We start from the raw sequence: 22,259 nt of genomic DNA, 5'->3' as shown, positions 1-22,259 counted from the left end.
CTGAGAAATATCATTCTGACACTTTATTTGGGAGGACAGGATTTTGATACCATCTTACTCTTGTCAGTCCCCAAACTGTTGGCTTTTAATGAACTTCCCCCATTAAGTAGAAATTAATCCTACATTCATAATTAAAATAAGCACATGAATCCCTTGTTCCAAGGTATGGTGAATGGTCATTTCCATCCCAAGTAGCCTTTCTTTTCACTAACATTGCCACATTTGTCAGCAGATTCCAAAGCAACTAGTCAGTTCCTACCTGGAGCAGGTCCATCAATGCATGTATCCCTACTCTAGCTGTCTAAACCTCTCTCTCAGAGCCCTGTTCTATGGAGGCTGCAGTTCTTACAAGTGGCTCATAAGGATTAATCTGGGAGGTCATAGACAACTGCTTTGTTGACAAAACTGCATAATATATCTATCAAGATTTTTGCTTACTCCCCTGTAAGATTGCCTCTAACCCTCTGGGGTCCAGGCATGAGAATACCTCCAGGCAGAAGTTATCCATGGGCAGTGCCCAGAACCCAGGAACAGCAATAGTTGTCTGATGGTTTGATGGATTGACTAGTGAGATGGACAGTAACACACAATATCCACCCAGCAAAGCCTACTGTTTTGGTGTGAGTCAACATTTGTGTCAGGGGGCAGGACATGTGTAAGATTGACTGAGAAGAACCCTGAACAATCAGAATGGGCAATGTAAGTAGCATGGAGCAAATTCCTGGAGACTCCAATCTGGATGGAAAGTCACATTTTGTTCTCTGGTCAATGTAGCCCAGATGCTGATGGTGGTGCAAAGTCATGGAGTTTAAGCAACATTTGAAGTGCCTGCAATGCTTTTCAATCTAATACAGAATTTATTCTATCTTTAACAGCAATTATACTCACATTAGAACATACCAGCTACATGTAAACTTTACCTGAGAGAACAACAGCTACCTGAAGCAAGGGAATTAGGTGGAAATGAAAGGCTAAATTTTACTTGAAAGGTGAAGATTAAAAGCACTGCCAAAGGGAAGTGGACTTGGCCCAATGGATAGGGCATCTGCCTACCACATGGGAGGTCAATAGTTCAAACCCCAGGCCTCCTTGACCTGTGTGGAGCTGGCCCATGTGCAGTGCTGATGCATGCAAGGAGTGCCCTGTGACACAAGGGTGTCCCCGGTGTAGGGGAGCACCCCACACAAGGAGTACACCCCATAGGGAGAACCACCCAGCACAAAAGAAAGTACAGGCTGCCCAAGAATGGTGCCACACACATGGAGAGCTGACACAACAAGATGATGCAACAAAAACAGATTCCTGGTGCTGCTGATAAGGATAGAAACAGTCACAGAAGAACACAGAGTGAATGGACACAGAGAGAAGACAACTTGTGGGGAGAAGGTGAGAGAAATAAATAATAAATAAATAAATAAATAAATCTTAAAAAAGAAAATAGTGCCAAAGAAATCATGGGTGGAATTTTAAAAGTAGAATAAAAACTTCAAAATAGTAGTAAATCATTTTATCAATTAAAGGTGAATAAAATGGGGTGAATACCACAATGTCAGAAAAGAAAATGAAAAAGATGATTTAAATAATTCAATTATATTTGTATGCTATTTTGAGACTTATTCTTCTAGCTATCTTTATGATTTTCCTTGTTTCTGTGTCAGTATAAACTTAAACTTTCCCTAGTGGAGGCACAGCTTAGAAAGCAATAAGGGTTTAACTCTAAGATGTGGGAGATATATATACTAATTCAAGCCTATTGAGAACTGAAACAAAGGGACCATTTGGCCTTTCCTCTCTGTATGAAAGAAATTTGAAAATTTTGTTCAGTGCTGGGGATTGAAACAGAAAGCTCCCAAGTCCGGCCGTCCATCAATAAACCATTTTTCCTTCTAAAAAAAAAAAGAAGGGTTTAACTAAAAACAATTCCTATTAATGGTGTTTTGGAATATCATTAATAATTGGAATTTTATTTAATTAAATTCTCTAGATTTCCTTGAAAGAAAAAGGTAAAAATTATGTATGGAAGTAAGAGACATTTAAAATGAATATGTATTTAGAACAAAAATTTAAATATCTAAATTAAATATAAAACTGAAAGATAAGCTTCTTGGAAACTAAGGCGTAGTGGTCTCTCAAGGAGAGACATGCTGTTTCAATGGCTATGCTTGCAGCCTAAAGAATACAGCAATTCAATGCTTGATGGCTATCAGGAAGATGTCACAGGCAGAGATAAAAATGAGCACATACACTTTGCAGTAAATAGAACACTTAGACTTTGCACCTTGAGATAAGATTTTTTGAGTAACTTAGACTATGAGTAATGCAATAGTTAACTGTATGTTGCTGCTTGTTCTCATGTAGACTGGGGTATATAAAAGAGCCCCTTGTAAACAATAAAGTTGTCTGATGAGTCTCTACTCACAGAACCCCCTGATCCCAGCTCTCTCTCTTTCTTTCTCTTTATTTCATTCTCCCTTCTCTCTTTCATTCCCAATACCCTTCTGGCCCAAATCACCAACACTTCTTGAAAGTGAGTTTGTTAAAAAATGTGGTTTTTCTGCAAACCTCTTAATTGTTATTACAAGTTAAATTTTTGTTTCATTTTTCTTATTGTAAGTCTACTTTACATGCAAATAACTTTACTGATATATTTTTAGCAGAGCCTGAGCAATGAAATTTATTTTTCACTAGTGTGAAAATATTTCAATGATCTAATAAAAATATATTTTCATTGATTGTGCCATATGGATACCAAAAACTGATGAATGAACAATCTGAAGCAGTCTAATCTCATTATCATCATAGTTCACTTATCACTGAGTTCTATATGTTCCAGTGGGCACTTAATTTGAAACATCTGAAAGCATATTTTGATTTCCTAAATAGATTTGAATGAGTCACTAACAAAGGTATCTTCTTATGGCACACATAGGATTATTTACCTATGACTGTGTATCTCAGTTCCAGGCATGTAAAAAACTTGCATTCAGAACATACAGTCATCCCTCTTCCTCTGCCCTGGAATAGTAAAAACTACTAAACAGGATAGAATCTTGACAGTGAGGGAAAACATAGATTCCATAATGACTGTAATAATGAGACAATGTTTTAATGTTTTGGAGAATGCAGCAAACTTTCTGTTGATGAAGTATTTGAACAATGGTCTTGGGAATTCATTAATCTAATAAGACATCTATTACCATGTAGGTCATCCTCAGATTTGTGCCTCTGAGTATCTAACTAAATTAATCATCATGAGTAACAACCAGAAATCAGGTATCTAATGCAAGTAGGGCTCCTTTGGGAATCTGAGCAGTCAAGAAGTGAGTGCAACTCTGGGACTTAAGGAATCAGAGGTCCCAAGGCACTTTAATAAGGGATGTTCCAGGAGAGAAGGAAAAAGGAGGCTACAAGATTTTGAAGCAATTGCAAGGCTAGAATTAGAACCTGGCTTATTACATCAACAGGCAGAACTTCTAATACTTGAATTAGGTAATTCTTTTTATCTCATGTCAATTAAAGAACATCAATTTATCAGATAATTTAATTTATTAGAAGAATGAATTTGATGATGAAAAATCTTCTTTGAAGAAGGAGGGCTGCCCTGAAGAATTCTTCCTATGGGTATTTGCTGTATACACTATTAATTTTCCCTGATATTTTCTAATTCTTTGGGTACAAAATATGATGTAAAAATACCTAATAATTCTGCCTTGGATATTCTCTACTTGATATTATGCCCATTCCATATTACAAATCTGCAGAGAGAATTAAAAATATACATTTAACTACATTAATTAAATAAAAATCAGGATATTTCACATAATCTCTATCCACCTAACTGTAATATGACAATAACAACAAATGATAGTAAATCTTCATCATTGGTATTTTTAAGTCTTTTGCATTAAAGAGATCAATAGACAATACATGTTCACTGATGAGAAACAAAATGGACTTTAAAATAATGAAAGATGAACAGAGTCATAACATGCAAAAATGATAGAAACAAATTATTTATAAAAACAAAGGCAATGAAAAGAAACAATTAGTGAAGGAATAAAGGTAATTCCTCCAAAGGAAAAGAAGCCATTTTGAGAACCTGATCTAGCAAGTGGTAGATGCAGATAAAAGCCTTCTTCACCTGTTATCCCACCTCCTGGTTGTCAGTTTACTCTTTGGGACTGTGCTTTTCATGTATGCACAACCAAATGCAAACTCCTCAATGGAGCCAAAGGCAGTAGTTTCTGTTTTTTATACCCTGGATACCATCATGTTAAAACTCTTGGTCTATATACTGATAAAAAGAAAATGTTAAGGATTCTATGAGAAGAATCATTCAGAAGTATAAGCCCAGGGATGAGCGTCTCTGGCACCAGGGGATTTTCACCAAATGCCCACTAGCAATGAACCTGCAAAAAGACCTTGACTGACCAACAGGGGGAAAGTGTAAATATAAATGAGTCTTTAGGGCTAATAGATTACAAAATGAGTTGGGAGGTCACTCCAGAGGTTACATTTATGCACATCTCAGCAGGATCTCATTGACTGCCACAGGAAATACTGTCTCAAATAGTGGAGCTACTGACTGCTATAGATTCCTCGAGACAATACAGGCATGGCAGCAAGCTCAGAAGTATGGCTTCCTGCCAGTGGACCTTCCCTTGGAACTTATGCTCCATAGTGTAACAAAATTGGGCAGATTTGTGGTTTCCCTACACTTGGTTCTTCTGCCACTTCTATTTGAACCTAGAGTTAGTAATATACTTGATAGGTGTATGCCTGAGAGACTTAAATCTTTGGTCCATTAATGTGCCATTTGGGCCCTGATTTTCAGCAGAGTTGCAACACCTACTCTACAGTTCACACTGGACTCATCCAGGAAAACTAACAAGGAGATGATGGACATCACCCATCCCAAGGAACAGAGAGAATCTGCAACTACAAGCAAGATAGTCTCATCTATCTGCTCCATGGGCTTTAAGCCCCCTCTCAATTGAAGGCAGAGTGGATATGACCATTCCAAAATCCTCAAGTTTGGGGAATGAATGGAATACAGTTGACTTTCAATTACTCTACTAAAAACTTGTTATTCTAGCAGTAGAGGAACTTTTATCATTGATGTGAAGGCAGTGACCACTGGAGTTTCTGAGGGGAAGGAGAGGGAAAAATAGGTGTAATACAGGGGCATTTTTGGGAAATCAGATTTGTCCTGAAATGCTGGATAAAGGCCATTATATATTTTGTCAAAATGTACAAAATTGTGTGGGACAGAATGTAAAATATAATTTGAACTATAATCCAAGGTTAGTTGCAATTCTTCAATATGTTTTCAACAACTGCAAAAAATGTACACACTAATGAAGGATGTTGTTAATGTGGGTAAGTGTGGGAGGGTTAGGGAGTGGGGCATATGGGAATCCCATTTTACATTTTTCATGTAAAACTTATGTAATCTAAGGTATCTTTTAAAATTTTTAAAAATGTGTAAAAAAAGGTTAGTTTCTTGTAAACAGCATAAAGATGGGTCATATTTTCTTATCCATTAATATTCAATGTTATTACTGTCAAGGCATTACTTACATTAGCCATATTTTCTTTAGGTTTATATATGCCATATGTCGGTTTTATTTTTTAATTGTTGTAGTTATTCTTAACAGTAATCTACCTTCCTGCACTCTCCTCCAACATTTCCTCTCCTGTTGTTTTTTTTCAACATGCAGGACTCCTTTTAATATTTCTTGAAGGGCAGGTTTCTTGTTGACAGACTCTCTTAACTTCTGTTTATCTGTGAATATTTTGAACTCTCCCTCATTTTTTTAAAGATTTATTTTTATTTATTTCTCTCCCCATCTCCCCCTGCCCCAGCTGTCTGTTCTCTGTTTTCATTTGCTGCATGTTCTTTTGTCTGCTTCTGTTGTTGTCAGTGGCACAGGAATCTGTGTTTCTTTTTGTTGTGTCATTTTGTTGTGTCAGCTCTCCATGTGTGTGGTGTCATTCTTGGGCAGGGTGCACTTTCTTTTGTGCTGGGTGGCTCTCCTTCTGGGGTGCACTCCTGCATGTGGAGCTCCCCTATGTGGGGGACAACCCTGCACGGCACAGCACTCCCTGCATGCATAAGCACTGCACATAGGCCAGCTCCACATGGGTCAAGGAGGCCCAGGGTTTGAACCATGGACCTCCCATGTGGTAGGCAGATGTCCTATCCATTGGGCCAAGTCCACTTCCTGCTACCTCATTTTTGAATGCTAGCTTTGCTGGATACCAAATTCTTGACTGACAGTTTTTCCTTTCAGCACCTTAAATATATCATACCACTGACTTTTCACCTCCATGGTTTCAGGTGAGAAACCAGTACTTAATCTTATACAGCTTCCCTTGTGTGTGATGAATTTTTTCTTTCTGCTTTCAGAATTCTTTGTCTTGAGCATTGGACAATTTGATAAGTATAGGTCTTGGATCAAGCTTGTTAAGATTTATATTGTTTGGGGTGCTCTGTGCTTCCTGGATATATACAACCCTGTCCCTTAAAAAAATTGGGAAATTTTCAGCCATTATTTCTTCCAACACTCTTTATGCCCCCTTTTCCTTCTCCTCTCCCTCTGGGATGCCTATGAGGTGTACGTCTGTGCATTTCATATCATCATTCAAGTCCTTGAATCCCTGCTGGACTTCTTTTTTTTTTAATCTTTTTATCTATCTGGTCTACTATCTGATTTCTGATGTAATATCTTTGACATCACTGATTCTTTCTTCTGCATGTTTGAATCAGGTGTTATATGTTTCCAGCTTATTTTTTCTTTCTTGCCTTGTGCAATTCACCAACGCCAGATCTGTGGAATGAAGGAAAAGCAACAGAAGAGAGATGATGGAAAAATGAAGGAAAGAAAACAAGTAAAGTAGGTAGAAAAAAGTAAATGAAATAAATGAAACAGAGAAAGGGAAAAGACAAAAAAAATCAAGAAACAAAAGGAAAACAACCCAATATTAACAGAAATGCCTGCCTTATAAAAGCTTTATAAAAGATAAAGTAAAATAAATTTCAGTGATCATGCATGCCAAGGAATAACATTGGTGCAGAGATATCTTAGAAAAATCACTAAACAAATAGACAACTCCTGCCTTCACAAATAAAAATTAAACTAAAATAAAAATCTACAAACCCAAGGAAAGGGGGTGAATCTGAATTCCAAGTTTAATAAATTAAAACATACAAATATACAGATTAAAACAAACCAAAACTCACAGGGCATATAGTTAACCAGGAAAAATTTATTTCAATGAGCAAAATTAAACAACAGAATCCATGCCTGAGGAAGGCAGCTATTGTAAATAATAATCAGACATTAAACTAACTCTACTAAGTATACTAAATAAGAAAAAGATGGATAAATACCTAAAAATATCAAGAAAATGGTAAATGAATATGCTTACAATTTTAAAGAGATGAATTTTTTATAAAGGACCAAACAAAAAACTTGCAGCTGAATAGTAGAATACTTGTAACAAAATTCAAAATTCACAAGAGATTCAATGACAAACATAAACACACAGAAGAAAGAATTAGTGTACTTGAAGATAGAATATTTATAATCATCCACTCTGAGGAACAGGAAGAAACAAAATAAAAAAAAATTAAAACCAATGAGACCTGTGATAAAGCAACAACAAGCAATTTATGCATCTTGAGAGTTCCAGAAAAATGAGAGAAAAATTATATTTGCTGTAACAATGGCTAAAAACTTTCCAAATTTGATGAAAGACATAAATATATACATTCAAACATTTCAGCAAACTTCAAATAAGATAAGCCCAGAAAAGTTATAAAAGACAATTCATAATCAAATTGATAAATGCCAAAAATAAAACCCAATCTTAAAAGAGTCAGAAGCAATTCATCATGTACATTTGAACTTCAATGAGAATAGCAACAAATTTCTCATTAGAAACCATGGAATACAGAAGGGAATGGGATGACATTATTTAAACTGCTAAAAGAAAAAAAAAATGATTATTTCATACCCAGCAGTACTTTAAAATATGAGGGAAAAAATTTAAGACAACCCAGAAAAACAGAAGCTGAGGATTTTAGTTATCACTAGGCATATGCTACAAGAAATACTAAAGAGAACCCTTCCGTTTGAAAGGAAAGCATGCTATGCAATAGTTTGAAGCAATGTGAAGCAATAAACATCTCTAGTAGAGAAAATTCAAGGATAAATATAAATGTCATTATTAGTGTGCTTCCATTTGTAATTCCATTTTTTAAATTTCTTACATGATTTAAAATACAAATGCATAAAATAATTACAAATCTGTTTTTGCACAAATTAGATAAAGATTTAACTTGTGACAAGAGTAAAAGTAAAGAAGGGTAATGGAGGTTCTACAAACATGCTTTTTGCATGCTACTGAATAAAAGTTGTTATGAATTCAACCTAGATTGGTATAGATTTATACTATACTAGTATAGGTTATACTAGTAACCCACATGATAACCACAAAAATATTTATAATATATACAGAAAATAAAAACAGATTCAAAGTGTTTCATTACAAAAGACTGAATAAACAAAAAGTAATCAAATGGAAGACATGAGAAAGAAGAAAAGCAATAAGACATACACAAGACAAATAGTAGATTGTTCCATAATTTTATTTATTTTTCAATAAGTTTCAGTTCTTGGGGGGCACAGCATCATGTGAATATGATGTCCAGTAGCCTTAGAAGGAAGGTTGTTTAGGAATTTGGCACAAACCTTGCCATTACTTCCATGGGCACAAATTACCTTTCCCCAGATAACTCTGGTTTTGTTAGGTTTACCACCAGGAATCACTGTATTGTTTTTTGCTTTAAAGGATATTAAGAACAATGTGTGATCACAGAGATGAATTTGTAAATGTAAAAAAGAAACATAACTGAAATTATGGGACGAAAGGCACAATAGTAGAGACTAAATATTCACTAGAGTCATACAACAACATATTTGAATAGGCATATGAAAGAATCATTGAACTAGAAGAAAGGTTAATCAAAACAATACATTCAGAAAAACAGATAGAGAAAAGGATAGTAAAAATTGAACAGTGTTTCAGGGATTTGATAGACAGCATGAGGCACACAAACATGCACATCATGGAGGTCCCAGGACAAGAAGTACAGGGGAAAGTAACAGAAAGAATATTTGAAGAAATAATGGCCAAATTTTTCCAAAACTTATGAAAGATATAAATATACATGTCCAGGAATTGAAATGTACCACAAAGATGGTAAATTCTACTCAGACTCATACTGATTAGAATATCAAATGCCAAGATAAAAAGAGAATTCTCAAAGAAGCAAGGTAAATATAATTTGTTACATACAAGGGATCTTTGCTAAAACTAAGTGCTGATTTGTCTTCAGAAACGATGGAGAAGAGAAGGTTGTGGTATGATATATTTAAGGCACTGAACAAGAGAAACTTCCAACCAAAAATGCTTTATCCAGGAAAAAATGAGGGGGAGTTAAAATATTCAAAGAAACTGAGAAATAAACAGCTAAGTAGAAAATGAAGCAATTTTTCAGCAAAAGACCTGCCCTTCCAGATATACTAAAGGGAGTTCTGCCAGTTGAAAGGAAAAGACAGGAGAGAGTGAGTGGCTTGGAGTGTGATGAAGAAATGATGACCAAAAGTAAGACTAGCCAAATGGGTAAATGAAAAAGCCAATACTACTGTATTCTCACTATACAATGCTGTTTATTTCCTATAAAAGGCACAATACAGGTGAACAAGAAAATACATATTCCCTGATATGGTCTTGCAAAATATAAAGGGGTAAAGTTGGAAATAAAACAACATAAAAAGGTTAAACAAAAGGATATGCAAGCAGAGAACATATAGACTATCAAAACTAAGTTGGTATCTCTTCAAATGAGTAGGTAATAGATGTAGGTTATGCAATATAAACCCCAGATTAACCAAAAAGAAAGAATTTTGAAATTATACAGAAACAGAAATGAGAAAGGGATCAGTCAGATATGCCATGAAATATCAACTATTCAGAAAAAAAGAGGTTGCAATATATAAAAGAGAGACAAAAAGAGAGATACAACATTGTTTTAGTTTGCTAAAGGCTGCCAATGCAAGGTAACAGTAATAGGTTTGCTTTTATAATGGGAAGTTATTAGGTTAAAAGCTTATAGTTCTGAGATTGTGAAAACATCCAACTCTAAGAATCATCAGAGATGCTGTATCACCAAAAGTTGGCTTCTGGCATTCCTGGACACCTGGCACATTGCATGGCAAAATGGCAGGCAGTCTCTACCTTCACCTGCAGGTTTACTTTCCCCCTGAATTTAGTTGTAGTGGATCAGGCATGTGGCTTGTCTCCCCATCTCTTTCATTCCTCATCAGTTCAGCTCCATATGATCCACTAATTCCAGCCTTCAATCTCTCTATCAGCCACCTGGGATTTCTGTCTTTCTGCAGCTACAGGTGAATGTGGAGTCCTCTCTCACATGGGAGGGTAAAATGGTGGCTCTTTTTCATGGCCCTCTCCTCTATTTATATAAGACTCCAGTAAAGGGATTCAGGTCCATTGTGGGTCATGTCTCACTGATATAATTCAATTAATGTTCCCCAACTGAATTCAATGCAATCAAAGTGTCCTACCCATACAGGAATAGACCAATTTAAGAATACAGTTTTCTAGGATCATCATAAAAGAAAATGCCAGCATGGACATAAAAAAGACCAAATACAAAATGGATGAAAAAGTATCCATTAACACTGAATGTTAATGAATTAAACTCCAAAGACATAGATTGGTAAAATGGAAATAAAGTTACGAGCCAAATATATGTTGTATACAAGAGATACACTTTTAACACAAATAAATGAATAGGTTGATGGTGAAAGGATGGAAAAAGATATTTCATGCAAAGAGTAACCAAAAAAGAGCTGGGGTAGGTATATAAATATTGGATAAAATAGATGATAAATCAAGAACTATTAAATGAGACAAAAAAGACAATATTTTCTAATAAATGGGGGCATTCAACCAAGAAAGAAATATTCAAAATATATATGCATACAACCATGCTTCACCAAAATACATGAGACCTATTTTGGCAAATATGAAGGGAGGAAAGAACACCATTAAAATAATAGTTGGAGACCTAAATGCACCATTCTCATCAAGTGACAGAACATCTAGACAGAGTATTAATAACTAGAGTACTGAAAATGTTGACAATGAACTGGACCTAAAAGTTATATACAAAATATTATACCCCCAAACAATATACATTCTTCTTAAGTGCTCAAGGGTCCATTCTCCAGGATAGACCCATATTGGGTCTGAAAACATGTCTTCATGAATTTAAAAGGTTTGAGTTCTTATGAAGGGTCTTCTCTAACCACAATGGAATGAAACTGAGTACTGGAAATTCCAGAATATATAGAAGTTAAATAACACATTCTCAAGCAATCAGTGTTCAAAGAAGAACATGTAAGTGAAATAGTAAATATCTAGAGATAAATGGCAATGTGAACACAATATATAAAAACTTACAGGATGCATTGAATGCAGTGCTGAGGAGGAAATTAAGAACCCTAAATGCTTACATTAAAAAAGAAAAAATAGGTAAAATCAAGAACCTAAATTCACACCTGGAAGAACTAGGAAACAACTGTAAATAATCTAAAGTAAACAGAAGGAAAGATATAAAAAAGATTAGAAATTGAGCATAGACAGACAAGAGATAGAATAAACACAACCAAATATTTTTCTTTGAAAAGATCAATAATATTGGTAAACCCTAATCTAGACTGAGAAAGAAAAAAGAGAGAAGACATAAGTGAATAAAATCTGGAAATGAGATAGTAGATATTACCACTGACCACACAAAAATAAAAAGGATCATAAGAGGATAAAATGAACAACTGTGAGCCAACAAATTAGACAAATTAAAGGAAATGGACAAATTCATAGAAACAGAAGAGTAACCTACACTGATTCTAGAAGGAATAAAAGACCATACCAGACCAATTAGAAGCAAAGACTTTGAATCATTCATCAAAACCTCCAAAGAAAAACCCAGGACCAGAGGCATCCACAGAATAATTAATACAAATCCTGTTCGAATACTTCCAAAAAATTGAAGAGAAGGGTACAAGACCTTACTCATTCTGATGTGGGCTATGGGTAGGAGGCTCTTTGTCTCTTCAGAGATAACCTAAGCTGTCTGTGTCTTGTGGGTGTGAGATGATAAGAGGTTGCAGTCCTACCCTTGGTGACCATGGCAATGACTCCAGTCCCAGGAAACAGTTTAACAATGCAAGGTCTATAAATTTTAAGTATTCAGGGGAAATGCAAACCAAATATGCTAAAAGCTTATCTAAAATGCCTGAAGTCCATGATAAGAGCTTACCTAACATGTGGAAGATATATATGCTAATTCAAGCCTATTGAGAACTGAAACAAAAGGACCATTTAACCTTTCCTCTCTGTATAAAAGAAACTCAAAGTCTTGTTCAGGGCTCGGGTTTGCAACAGGAAGCTCTTGAGTCCAGCCCGGCTGTCAATAAACCATTTTTCCTTCTCAAAATCATTCCCGAGTCCTGGCCTCTCTATACACAAATAATTGAACCTCTCTCAAATTCTACAACAATTCCATGAAGTCAATATCACAGCAATACCAAAGCCAGTTAAAAACTAAAAATATTACAAGAAGAAAATTACAGACCAATTTTTCTTATGAATACAGATGCAAAAATCCTCAACAGTATACTTGCAATTCAAATCCAACAGCATGCTAAAATAATTAAACATCACGATCAAGTGTGTTTTATCCTAGCTATGTTGATAAAACATAAGGAAAATAATCAATGTAATATACTACATTAACAAATGGAAAGGATAAAACCAAATAACCATCTCTATTGATGCAGAAAAGGCCTATGACAAAATACAGCAATCTTTCTTGATAAAAACCCTTTAGGGAGAAGTGGATGTGGTTCAACCAGTTAGGTGCCTGCTTACCACATGGGAGGTTCCAGGTTCAGGTGCCTCCTAAGAGGAGGAGACACCATATCTGCCACAGTGAGCTAGATGCCACACCACCCTAATGAGCAGACATCTAAATGAGCAGATACCACAAGTTAGCAGACACTGCAGCCATGGGGAATGGATGTGATTCAGGTCTTTGGGCACTCACCTCCCATGTAGGAGGTCCTTTGTTAAGTTCCCAAAGCCTCCTGGAGAAGGCAAGCAAACGATGAGTAGGCACATAAGAGAACCATCTGAGGGAGGGGGTGATAAATAATAAATAAACCTTAAAAAAAAAAAACCTTAGAAAAATAGGAATGAAGGGAATCTTCCTCAACTTGATAAAACACATATATGAAAAAACCAGTTAATATAATACTCAATGGTGAAGAATGTATGTTTTCCCTCCACTTTTGGAGCAATAAAAGTATGCTCACTGTCACCACTCTTACTCAAAATTGTACTGGAAACTTTAGCCATAGCAGTCAGACAAGAACAAGAAATAAAAGGAATGGAAATTGGAAATGAAGATGGGAAAATTTACTCTTAGCAGATGGCATGATCCTATATGTATTAAGACCTGAAAAATCCACAACAAAGTTAATAGAGCTAACAAACAAATTCACCAGCAGGACAGAGTACAATATCAATGCTCAAAATTCACTAGTGTTTCTATATACTGGTAATGATCAGAGAATGGTATCAAGAAAATTAATCCATTTAAAGTAGCAAATGAAGGAATCAAATACCTAGGAATAAATTTAACCAGAAATGTAAATGATTTGTACACAGCAAACTACACAACATTGCTAATATATCAAAGAAGACCTAAGTAAATGTAAATACACTCTATGTTTATGGATTGGAAGGCAACATACATGAAGATGGCAATTCTAACCAAAATAATTCAGATTCAATACAATATCAAACAAAATTCTAAAAGCTTTCTACTTTACAGAAATGGAAATGCCAATTATCATATTTATCTGGAAAGTTAATTGTGATATTTAGAATTTGGTGAATCCCCAAAAAAGATTTTTTAACTAATCAATCCCTGTGTAAGACCCTTTTTTTGGAGTATGTCAGTGAAGCATGACTCAGGTTGAATCTCTGTCTTCTTATTGGTTATTATATACTTAGAGACAGAGAGAAAGAGAGAAACAGGAAATGGGAGCTCTAACATTTTTTCCCACCATGTGAGAGAAAGGACTCCAGGTTCACTCACAGCTCAAGGAGAGAAGCCCCAAGAAGCTCAAGGAGCTGAGGACGAGGGAGAGATGACTGATCAGCCACAGCTGAGCTGAAGGAGAAATTAGAGAGACCCCAGTAAACCTATTGTCTCACCTGATTGCCTTGTGGCAGGATACTAGGATCACCAGTAGCCAACTTTGATGAGAAATCATCTCTGATAATACTTTCATTAGGGCATTCATAAATTCAGAATTGTAAGCTTTTATTCTAATAAATATCCCATTATATAAGCCAACACATTTCTCGTACTTTGCATTGGCAGGCCTTTGACAAACTAAGACAGAAATTGGTACCAGGAGAGTGAGGTTGTGCTTCTTGCAATTACCAAAATTGCTGGAGTGATTTTATACATGGATAAGGGATATTTTTTTGGAGGATCTGTAAGATTCTTGATAGAAAAAGACTAGATTGCACTGAAGAGACTTCTGGTAGGAATATGGACCCTAAAGTTATTTCTGATAAAGTCTTAGAATGAAACGATGAAACTGTTAGTGGATACTGGAGGAAAGGAGATCAGTGTTTTGAAGTAGGAGAAAATTTGGCAGAATTGACTCCTGATGTTATAGGGAAGGCAGAACTTGAGAATGATGAACGTCAACATTTAGCTGAGGAGATTTCCAAACTAAATGTGGAAAATATCATGAGACAGGATGCTAGAGTCACCAGAAACTGACTTTTACCATCAGAGAGTCTGTGATGGCGCCTTGATTTGGATATTTCATGGCCTTTGAACTGTAAGCTTTTACCCTAACAAATTTCCCATTATAAAAGCCAACACACTTCTGATACTTTCCATCATCAGCCCTTTGGCAAACTAAGACAGCAAGACTCCCCAAATAGACAAAAACAACTTGAAAAAGAACAAATTTGTAAGACTCACACTTCCTGACTACAAAGCCTATTATAAAGTACAGTTGTCAAAAAAGCATGGTATTGTCATAGCATAGATATATACACCAATGGAATCAATTTTAAAGTTCAGAAATACTCTCATATTTATGGTCAATTCGTTTTTTACAATGCTGTCAAATACACCCAATTGGGAAAGAATAGTCCTTTCATGAAATGGTGCTTGGTGAACTGGATATCCAAATGCAAAAAATGAAATAAGACCCTATTTCACACCATATACAAAAATTAATTCACAGTGGACTACAGGCCTAAATACAAGAATGAGAACTACAAAGCTCCTATAAAGAAATGTAGAGAAGCATCTTCAGGATCTTGTGTTATTTAGACTTTACACACAAAGCACAAGCACAAAAGAAAAAATAGAGAAATGGGACCTCCTCAAAATTAAAAAGTTTTGTGCCTCAAAGGACTTTGTCATGATAATGCAAAGACAATCTACTTAGCGGCAGCAAACATTTGGTAACTACATATCGTCTTATGGTTTAATATCCAAAATATATAAAGAACTCGCACAACTCAAATTCCACTTCTGATGGTATTTCCCAGCTGTTCTGGCTCCCTTTGCCCTAAGAGTGGATTGTACCCACTTCTCAGAGTATGTTCTGACCCCTGGTGTGTTAAAGGATTATAGAGTCAGTGATTACGAATAAAGTTGAAGCAGATCTGTGCATGATTTTCCTCTGCAACACTTGGCTCATTTCTTACCTCCTTCTCTTCTTTTATGATAGGATCCTGTTTCCTATGTATGCAAAATAAAAATAAATTTGGGCAAAAAAAAAATGGGCAAAAGACTTGAACAGACATTTTTCCAAACAAGAAATACAAATGGTTATAAAGCACATGAAAAGATGATCAACATCAGTAGCTATTAGGGAAATGATAACACCATAATGTGATTATCATTTTACACCCACTGAAATGGATACTATAAAAATTTTTAAAAAAGGAAAACAGGAATTTAGAGCAGGAGAACAGGAGAAGTTACAGGCAGGAAGATTGCTCCTTCTACTATCAAAGGTAAAGACTGCTCTGATAAGTCCTTTAAAAATAATGGGGCCACCAAGGAGTAGAGTGTGAAGGATTGTGGTAGGGATAAACCTCAAAAGAGTCACAGTGTTCCACAGAAAAGGCAGCACTGGATTTCTCTCCAGCTATACCTCCAGTTCTTGCTCCAGCACCAGCACAGGGTGAGCAGTGGTCTCAGCAACTGTTAAGCCTCAAGCCAGTCAGGCAGTTCCAGTTCAGAGAGTTCTTGCCTCTCCAGCTTCCACAGCTCCTAGGGTTCTCTGAGACCTTCTGGTACATCCACGACCATCAGCAGCATTGCTGCTCCAAATCCAAACCCCCTAAAAGTGATGAAAAGGAAAGGAAAAGGCAGAGTCCTTCTCCTAAACCCACCAAAGTGTACTTTTGGAGGCTCACCAGTATTGTGATCAAGGATTACATCATGGAGATCTTTTCCACCTAAGGGAAAATTAAAATACTTGACATTCTGGGGGAAAGGATGCATCACTGTCTATCCAAAGGCTATACTCTGTTGAATTTGAGAATGAAGTTAAGAAGATGCTGAAACAAGTGGATGGAAGACAAATAGATGGCCAGGAGATCACTGCCTCAGCTGTGCTGGCCCCTGGACTCTGAGGAGAATGCTGCCACCACCTCCTGTGTGGTGCAGGACACCCCACAACTGAGGAGAAGGTCCTGTTCTTCTAGGCACAGGTCTTCTGTGCACCAATGATCCCAGTCTGCTGGCTCTCTCCTCCACAGAAACCACTCCAAGTCCAACTCCTCATGATAAAGCAGGGCCTTCATACTTTATCAATGAATTTGTGAGAAGAAGTAAAATGTCATTTTTAGAATTGAAACATTTACCCAAATGTGGTAAAAAATATGTCCACAGAAAACCTGCACACTGGTGTTTATATTTTATTCATTATTGACAAAAATTGGAAGCAATCAATATGTCCTTCAATAGATAAACAAACTGTGACATATACTTATAATGACATATACATATACTATACCTAGAGAAAAATAAGTGAGCTATCAAGCCACAAAAAGATAGGGTAGATCTTAAATGCATTTTTCTAAGTGAAATAAGGTAGTCTGAAAGAACTGGGAACTATATGATTCCAACTACATGGCATTCTGGAAAAGGTAAAACTGTAGAGACAGGAAAAAGATCAGTGGTTGCCAGGGGTTAAGGGAGACAGGTGGAGAGATAAACAGATAGAAAATAGGTCATATTCCAGTACTGAAACTATTCTGTTTGATACTGTCATGGAGGATACAAGAAATTATTTGTCAAAACCTAGAGAACTGTACAACCCAAAGAGTGAACTCTAATATTAGTAAACTACTGATTTTATTTAATAATAATTTATTAAGGTTTATTCATCAATTGTAATAAATGAACATAATTAATGTAAGACATTAATAATAGAGGCCCTGGGGTAGGGTATTTGAGAACTCTCTGTACTTTCTGCACAAGTTTGCTGTAAATCTAAAGCTGTCCTAAAAACATCAATTGGCCATAGATATGAGTGTTTCTTTATGAATTCTCAATTCTATTCCCTTATACTATGTGTCTGTCCTTGTACCAATACCATGATTTTTCTTTTTTTTTTCAGATGATGATTCAGTTATTGTTGTATCTCCAGATGCTAGAATAGTGCCAGGCACATAGTAAGTGCTCATCTAATAGCTGTTGAATGAATCCTTTTTTTTCCCCTTTTAATTGCAAAAGCAATGGAGGGAAATAGATGTGGGTCAAATAGGTGTGCACCCACCTACCACATGTGAGGTACCAGGTTCAGTTCCTGGTGCCTCCTAAAAAGAAAAGGAGCAAGACAGTGAGCAGACAGAGAGGGCAAACAACCAGGGGGAGGGGGGGAGTGGGAATAATAAATAAATAAGGTAAGTTTTAAAAAAAACCAATGGATTTTCTTTTCCCTTTCAAATAAAAATATAGGAGGAGGGTGAAAGGAGAAGAGAAAGGGAGATAAAGAAATGCTTGAGGGAAAAAAGAGTGAAGAGTGGAGGAGAGAGAGAGTGAAGGAAGGAAGGAGAGGGAAGGAGAGAACTGGGAGAGAGGAATTGCAGAGTTAGCAAAGGAAACTGCTATCCCAGCCTGGTTGGCATCTGTCTTAGCATACCTCTGAGTTTCCACTGGCACTTGGTGTCTCCCACAGGGGGAGAGGATGGATTTGGGGTGCTAATGGGGGGCCAGGTCTGGGAAGATCCCAATCCCAAGGGTTTAGTTCTATCCTTTGCAAACAATGAGGTCCCAATCCCAGGTCCAAGGAAACCTCATGGGCAGGAAGGTGAAGACTGAGTCCGAATAGCTCAGGGGAAGGAAAAAGTCTGAGAAGGCTCAGTCTTCTAGCTGAGGCCTTCTCTTTCCATCCTCTCTCCACAAAGGACTTGGCCAGGAAAGTGGGTCAGGCCACTGCCACCTGCATGTGTCTTTTCTGATGGCAACAGGGCCTATTAGGAAGGGAATCTCAGTGCCCTGTACACAGTCCTGCCCACTCCCGTGCCCATGGCTCTTTTTTGGAAGGACCATTAAGGAGCAGTGGACAGTGAGAGGAGACTCTGGCCTTCTCATGCAGGAGAGAACACTGGGACACAGTTCTTCCCTGGCTGGCAGGAAGCAGGAATGAAACCTGCCAGAGGCCTGGGTGCTTGGGGAAACCCAGATCTCTCCTGAAGATGGTGACCAGGCTGGCTGGCAGCCGCCCCTACTCCCCTGGCTTGGGGAGGCTGTTCTCCCAACTCTCCCCACCTCCTGGGGTCTCCAGCAGGAGGCCTGCCTGTCCACCTCTAGTGAGCTCAGGGCTCAGCCCACCCCTTTCTGACCCTGCTAGTGCCCAATTAGAAGCTGCTTTTGATGTGGGCTATGGGTGGCAGGCTCTTTGTCTCTTCCTGAGTCCTGGCCTCTCTATACACAAATAATTGAGCCTCTCTCAAATTCTACAATACTTTGACTTCAACAGATGGGAGGTGAGGCAGCCTGAGGAACAGAGCACAAAGCCTGGCTGACATTTCCTTCCTGTTCCTTGGGTGTGGGACGAAGGACAGAAACAGACCGATGGGGGAGCACAGCAACACCCCTAGAAGCCATCCCCAGGAACCAGGTCTCCTGTACCTCTAGCTTCTCAGCTCAACACCAAATGGAGCTCAGTTTCCCCTCACCCAGCAGCTCCCTGCTGGCTGGGTAGCCCGAGCCTGTGCCACCCTTTCCCTCACGACACAAGGACCACCTGTGGCTGGCCATCCCCTCCTGTCTCCTGGGTGCTGCTGTGGGTGCAGAGCTCCCCAGCTACCCTTCATTTTGGCTTCCCACTCTCAGAGGTCTGAAGTGTACTCCCAGGTTGGACTATTTTAGAATTTGAGAGAAGTTCAATTACTTGAGTATAGAGAGGCCAGGACTCAGGAATGATTTTGAGAAGGAAAAATGGTTTATTGATGGCCGGCCGGACTTGGGAACTTTCTCTTTGAATCCCGAGCCCCCCCGAACAAGATTTTTTTAGTCCCTTTTATACAGAGAGGAAAGGCCAAATGGTCCTTTTGTTTCAGTTCTCAATAGGCTTGAATTAGCATATATTTCCACATCTTAGTAAGCTTTTAGCATGGACCTCCAGCATTCGATAAGCTTTTAGCATATTTGCTTTTCATTTCCCCTGAATACTTAAAGTTTATAGACTTTGCATTGTTAAAACTGTCTCCTGCTCACCAAGGGCAGGACTGCAACCTTTTATCATCCCACACCCACAAGTCACAGTTTAGGTTATCTCTGAAGAGACAAAGAGCCTGCCACCCATAGCCCACATCAGGACCACTCCTCACCCCAAAAGTTCCAATCCGGACTGTGGCCACACCCTGGGTGGCCGGGGAGGAGCTTGGCTTTGGGCTCCACAATACTGAGAGAGGCCAAGGCAACCTTTCCCCTCTCCGCAAACACCCAAGCTCCAAAGGAAGGGAAGTCTCCGAGCCCTGGGGAGCGCCCACCCGGCTAGTCCGCCCCTGTCACGCCCTCCCTAGCCTCGCTGACATTTCTCGGCTCCAAGACACCTCCAGGGCGCCGCTCTTCCCAGCAACAGTTTGGGGAGGTTCGGCCTATAGAGGTTAAGGCCCAGACACTCCCTCCCCACCGCCCTGATGCAGCCCGCACAGCCCGCAGCCTTCTCTGTGCTTCAGTTCCTCCCGCTCCCCTCTCCGCTGCCTCCTCTCTAGTCACCGTCCCTCTCGAAGGCGTGAAGGCAGAAGCCGCAGCCCCTCCCTCTGCAACCCCCACCCCGTCAGGGGAGCCGCAGGGCCCGTGGGCGGGAGCCTGGCGTTCCAGCGGCCTTTGCTCCCGGCGCCCCCGCTGGGTTCCCCCACCCCGGGGTGCCCTAGGCGTCCACAGAGCCCCAGCGGCGGCTGCCCTAGACCCGCCCGCTCCCGGCCTGAGCCTCCCCGCGCCACCCGCCCCGCCGGGGGTCGGCTCAGAACCGCACACTCTCAGGGGGCGCATCCCGGGGCCGCGCCGGCGCCGCGCACTGCCTCGGCTTCAGCCGGGGCTGGCCCCCGGCAGACTCACCCGCGCCTTCCCACCGCGTGCTCCGCCCGCACAGGCCAGGGCGGGGTCGTGCGGCGTCGTCCCCTCCGCGGAGCTTTCCAAGGAGGGGCTCCAGGGTGCAGAACCAGGTGAAACAATTTCCCACCTCCCCGCTCTCCGCGCCCTCGGGCTCCTGCGCGCTGTGGCGGAAGCTGGCGCGGGAGAGTCAGGCGGCCGCTCTGCGGCTCCTGGGCCAGAGAGCCGAACAGCCCTCGGCGCCCCCTCCGCGTGCGCCTCCAGCCGCCTCCTCGCACTCTTCTCCACCGCCCTCCCGACCTCCCCTGCCCACTCTGCGAGGCTCCTCCCAGTCTGCCTGCCATGCGCATCATAAAGTTTTTTAACTGTCATTTTGGAATAAGTTTTAAAATCCAGAAAGTGTGATTCCTCAAGATTTGTTCTTTTTTAAAACGTTTTTCACTGTTCGAGGTCCGTTCACCTTCAAATAAATGTGATGATGGACTTTTATTTGAAGGTAAGAGACCTCGAAAAGTGGAAACCATTTTGATTCTATTATTCTTTATACTTTATTTAATTACTTTAACTCTAACCTTGGTTATTTATTCTCTTATTAACAGGTAAATTTAATTCCTTTTCCTCTAGATCAGGTGTTCTTAAACTTTTTTGTGAGAGGCGAACGTGATAACCACTACACTACGGAAACCGCCCTTTAAACTTTTTTGTTTCATGGATCCCTTTGCCACAGACCCCTTACTAAGTCCCCACTATACTCTGTATTTCTTAATAAATATATAAAATATACCAATGCAACCCAATAAGAGCAATGTTTCTTTGAATTTCAATTCAATCCCATGGACCCCTTGTTAAGAACTCCTGTTTTAGATCCTCCACTAGTGAGGTTTGGTTTCTGTTTTGAGATTTATCTTCTTCCTAAATGTAAGCATTTACAGTAAAAAATTTCCTGCTCAGCACTGACTTTGTGAAGCCCATAATTTTTTGTGTCTTTTGCTTTACAGTGAGTTATAGATAGCAAATAGTTGGATCATGTATTTTCTTCAATTTTTTTTGGTGTTTCTTATTTGTTGATTTTTAAAAAACTTTATTAAACTATACCATTTATACATGAACATACATAAACAGTAAGTGTATATAAAAGTTGTGAACTTACAAAATAAACAAGCTGACTCTCCCTGCCAGCTTTCGCCATAGCGCATATCGCGGGCTCGGAGAGCGGGTAGGCGAGAAATTGTTTCTTTGTCTTCAGGCTCACCCGGTTCTGCATCCCGGAGCCCCTCCCTGGAAAGCTCCCCCGCGGGGAGGACGCCCTAAGACCTTGTCTTCGCCTGAGAGGGCAGGGCTCACAGCGGGAGGGCGTGGGTGAACCTGCGATGGCCCAGCCCCAGCTAAAGCTTTTACAGACTAGCATAACATCATCCAAGGATACCATCCCCCACCACCACCCTGCCTTGTTGTGAAACATTTGTTACAAGTTATGAAAGGATAGCATCAA

The 22,259-nt window shown here is 39.1% G+C and overlaps 1 pseudogene; it reads left to right on the top strand.

Moving 5' to 3' along the window:
* The first annotated feature begins 9,548 nt into the window (after window positions 1-9,548).
* On the top strand, window positions 9,549-16,987 carry LOC131274715 (RNA-binding protein with serine-rich domain 1-like; annotated as a pseudogene).
* The last annotated feature ends 5,272 nt before the right edge of the window (window positions 16,988-22,259 follow it).

Source organism: Dasypus novemcinctus, chromosome 20, assembly GCF_030445035.2.
Source record: "Dasypus novemcinctus isolate mDasNov1 chromosome 20, mDasNov1.1.hap2, whole genome shotgun sequence".
NCBI classification, from domain to species: domain Eukaryota; kingdom Metazoa; phylum Chordata; class Mammalia; order Cingulata; family Dasypodidae; genus Dasypus; species Dasypus novemcinctus.
Note: the sequence above shows the minus strand (reverse complement) of the source record. Positions and strands in the feature narration are given on the sequence as shown.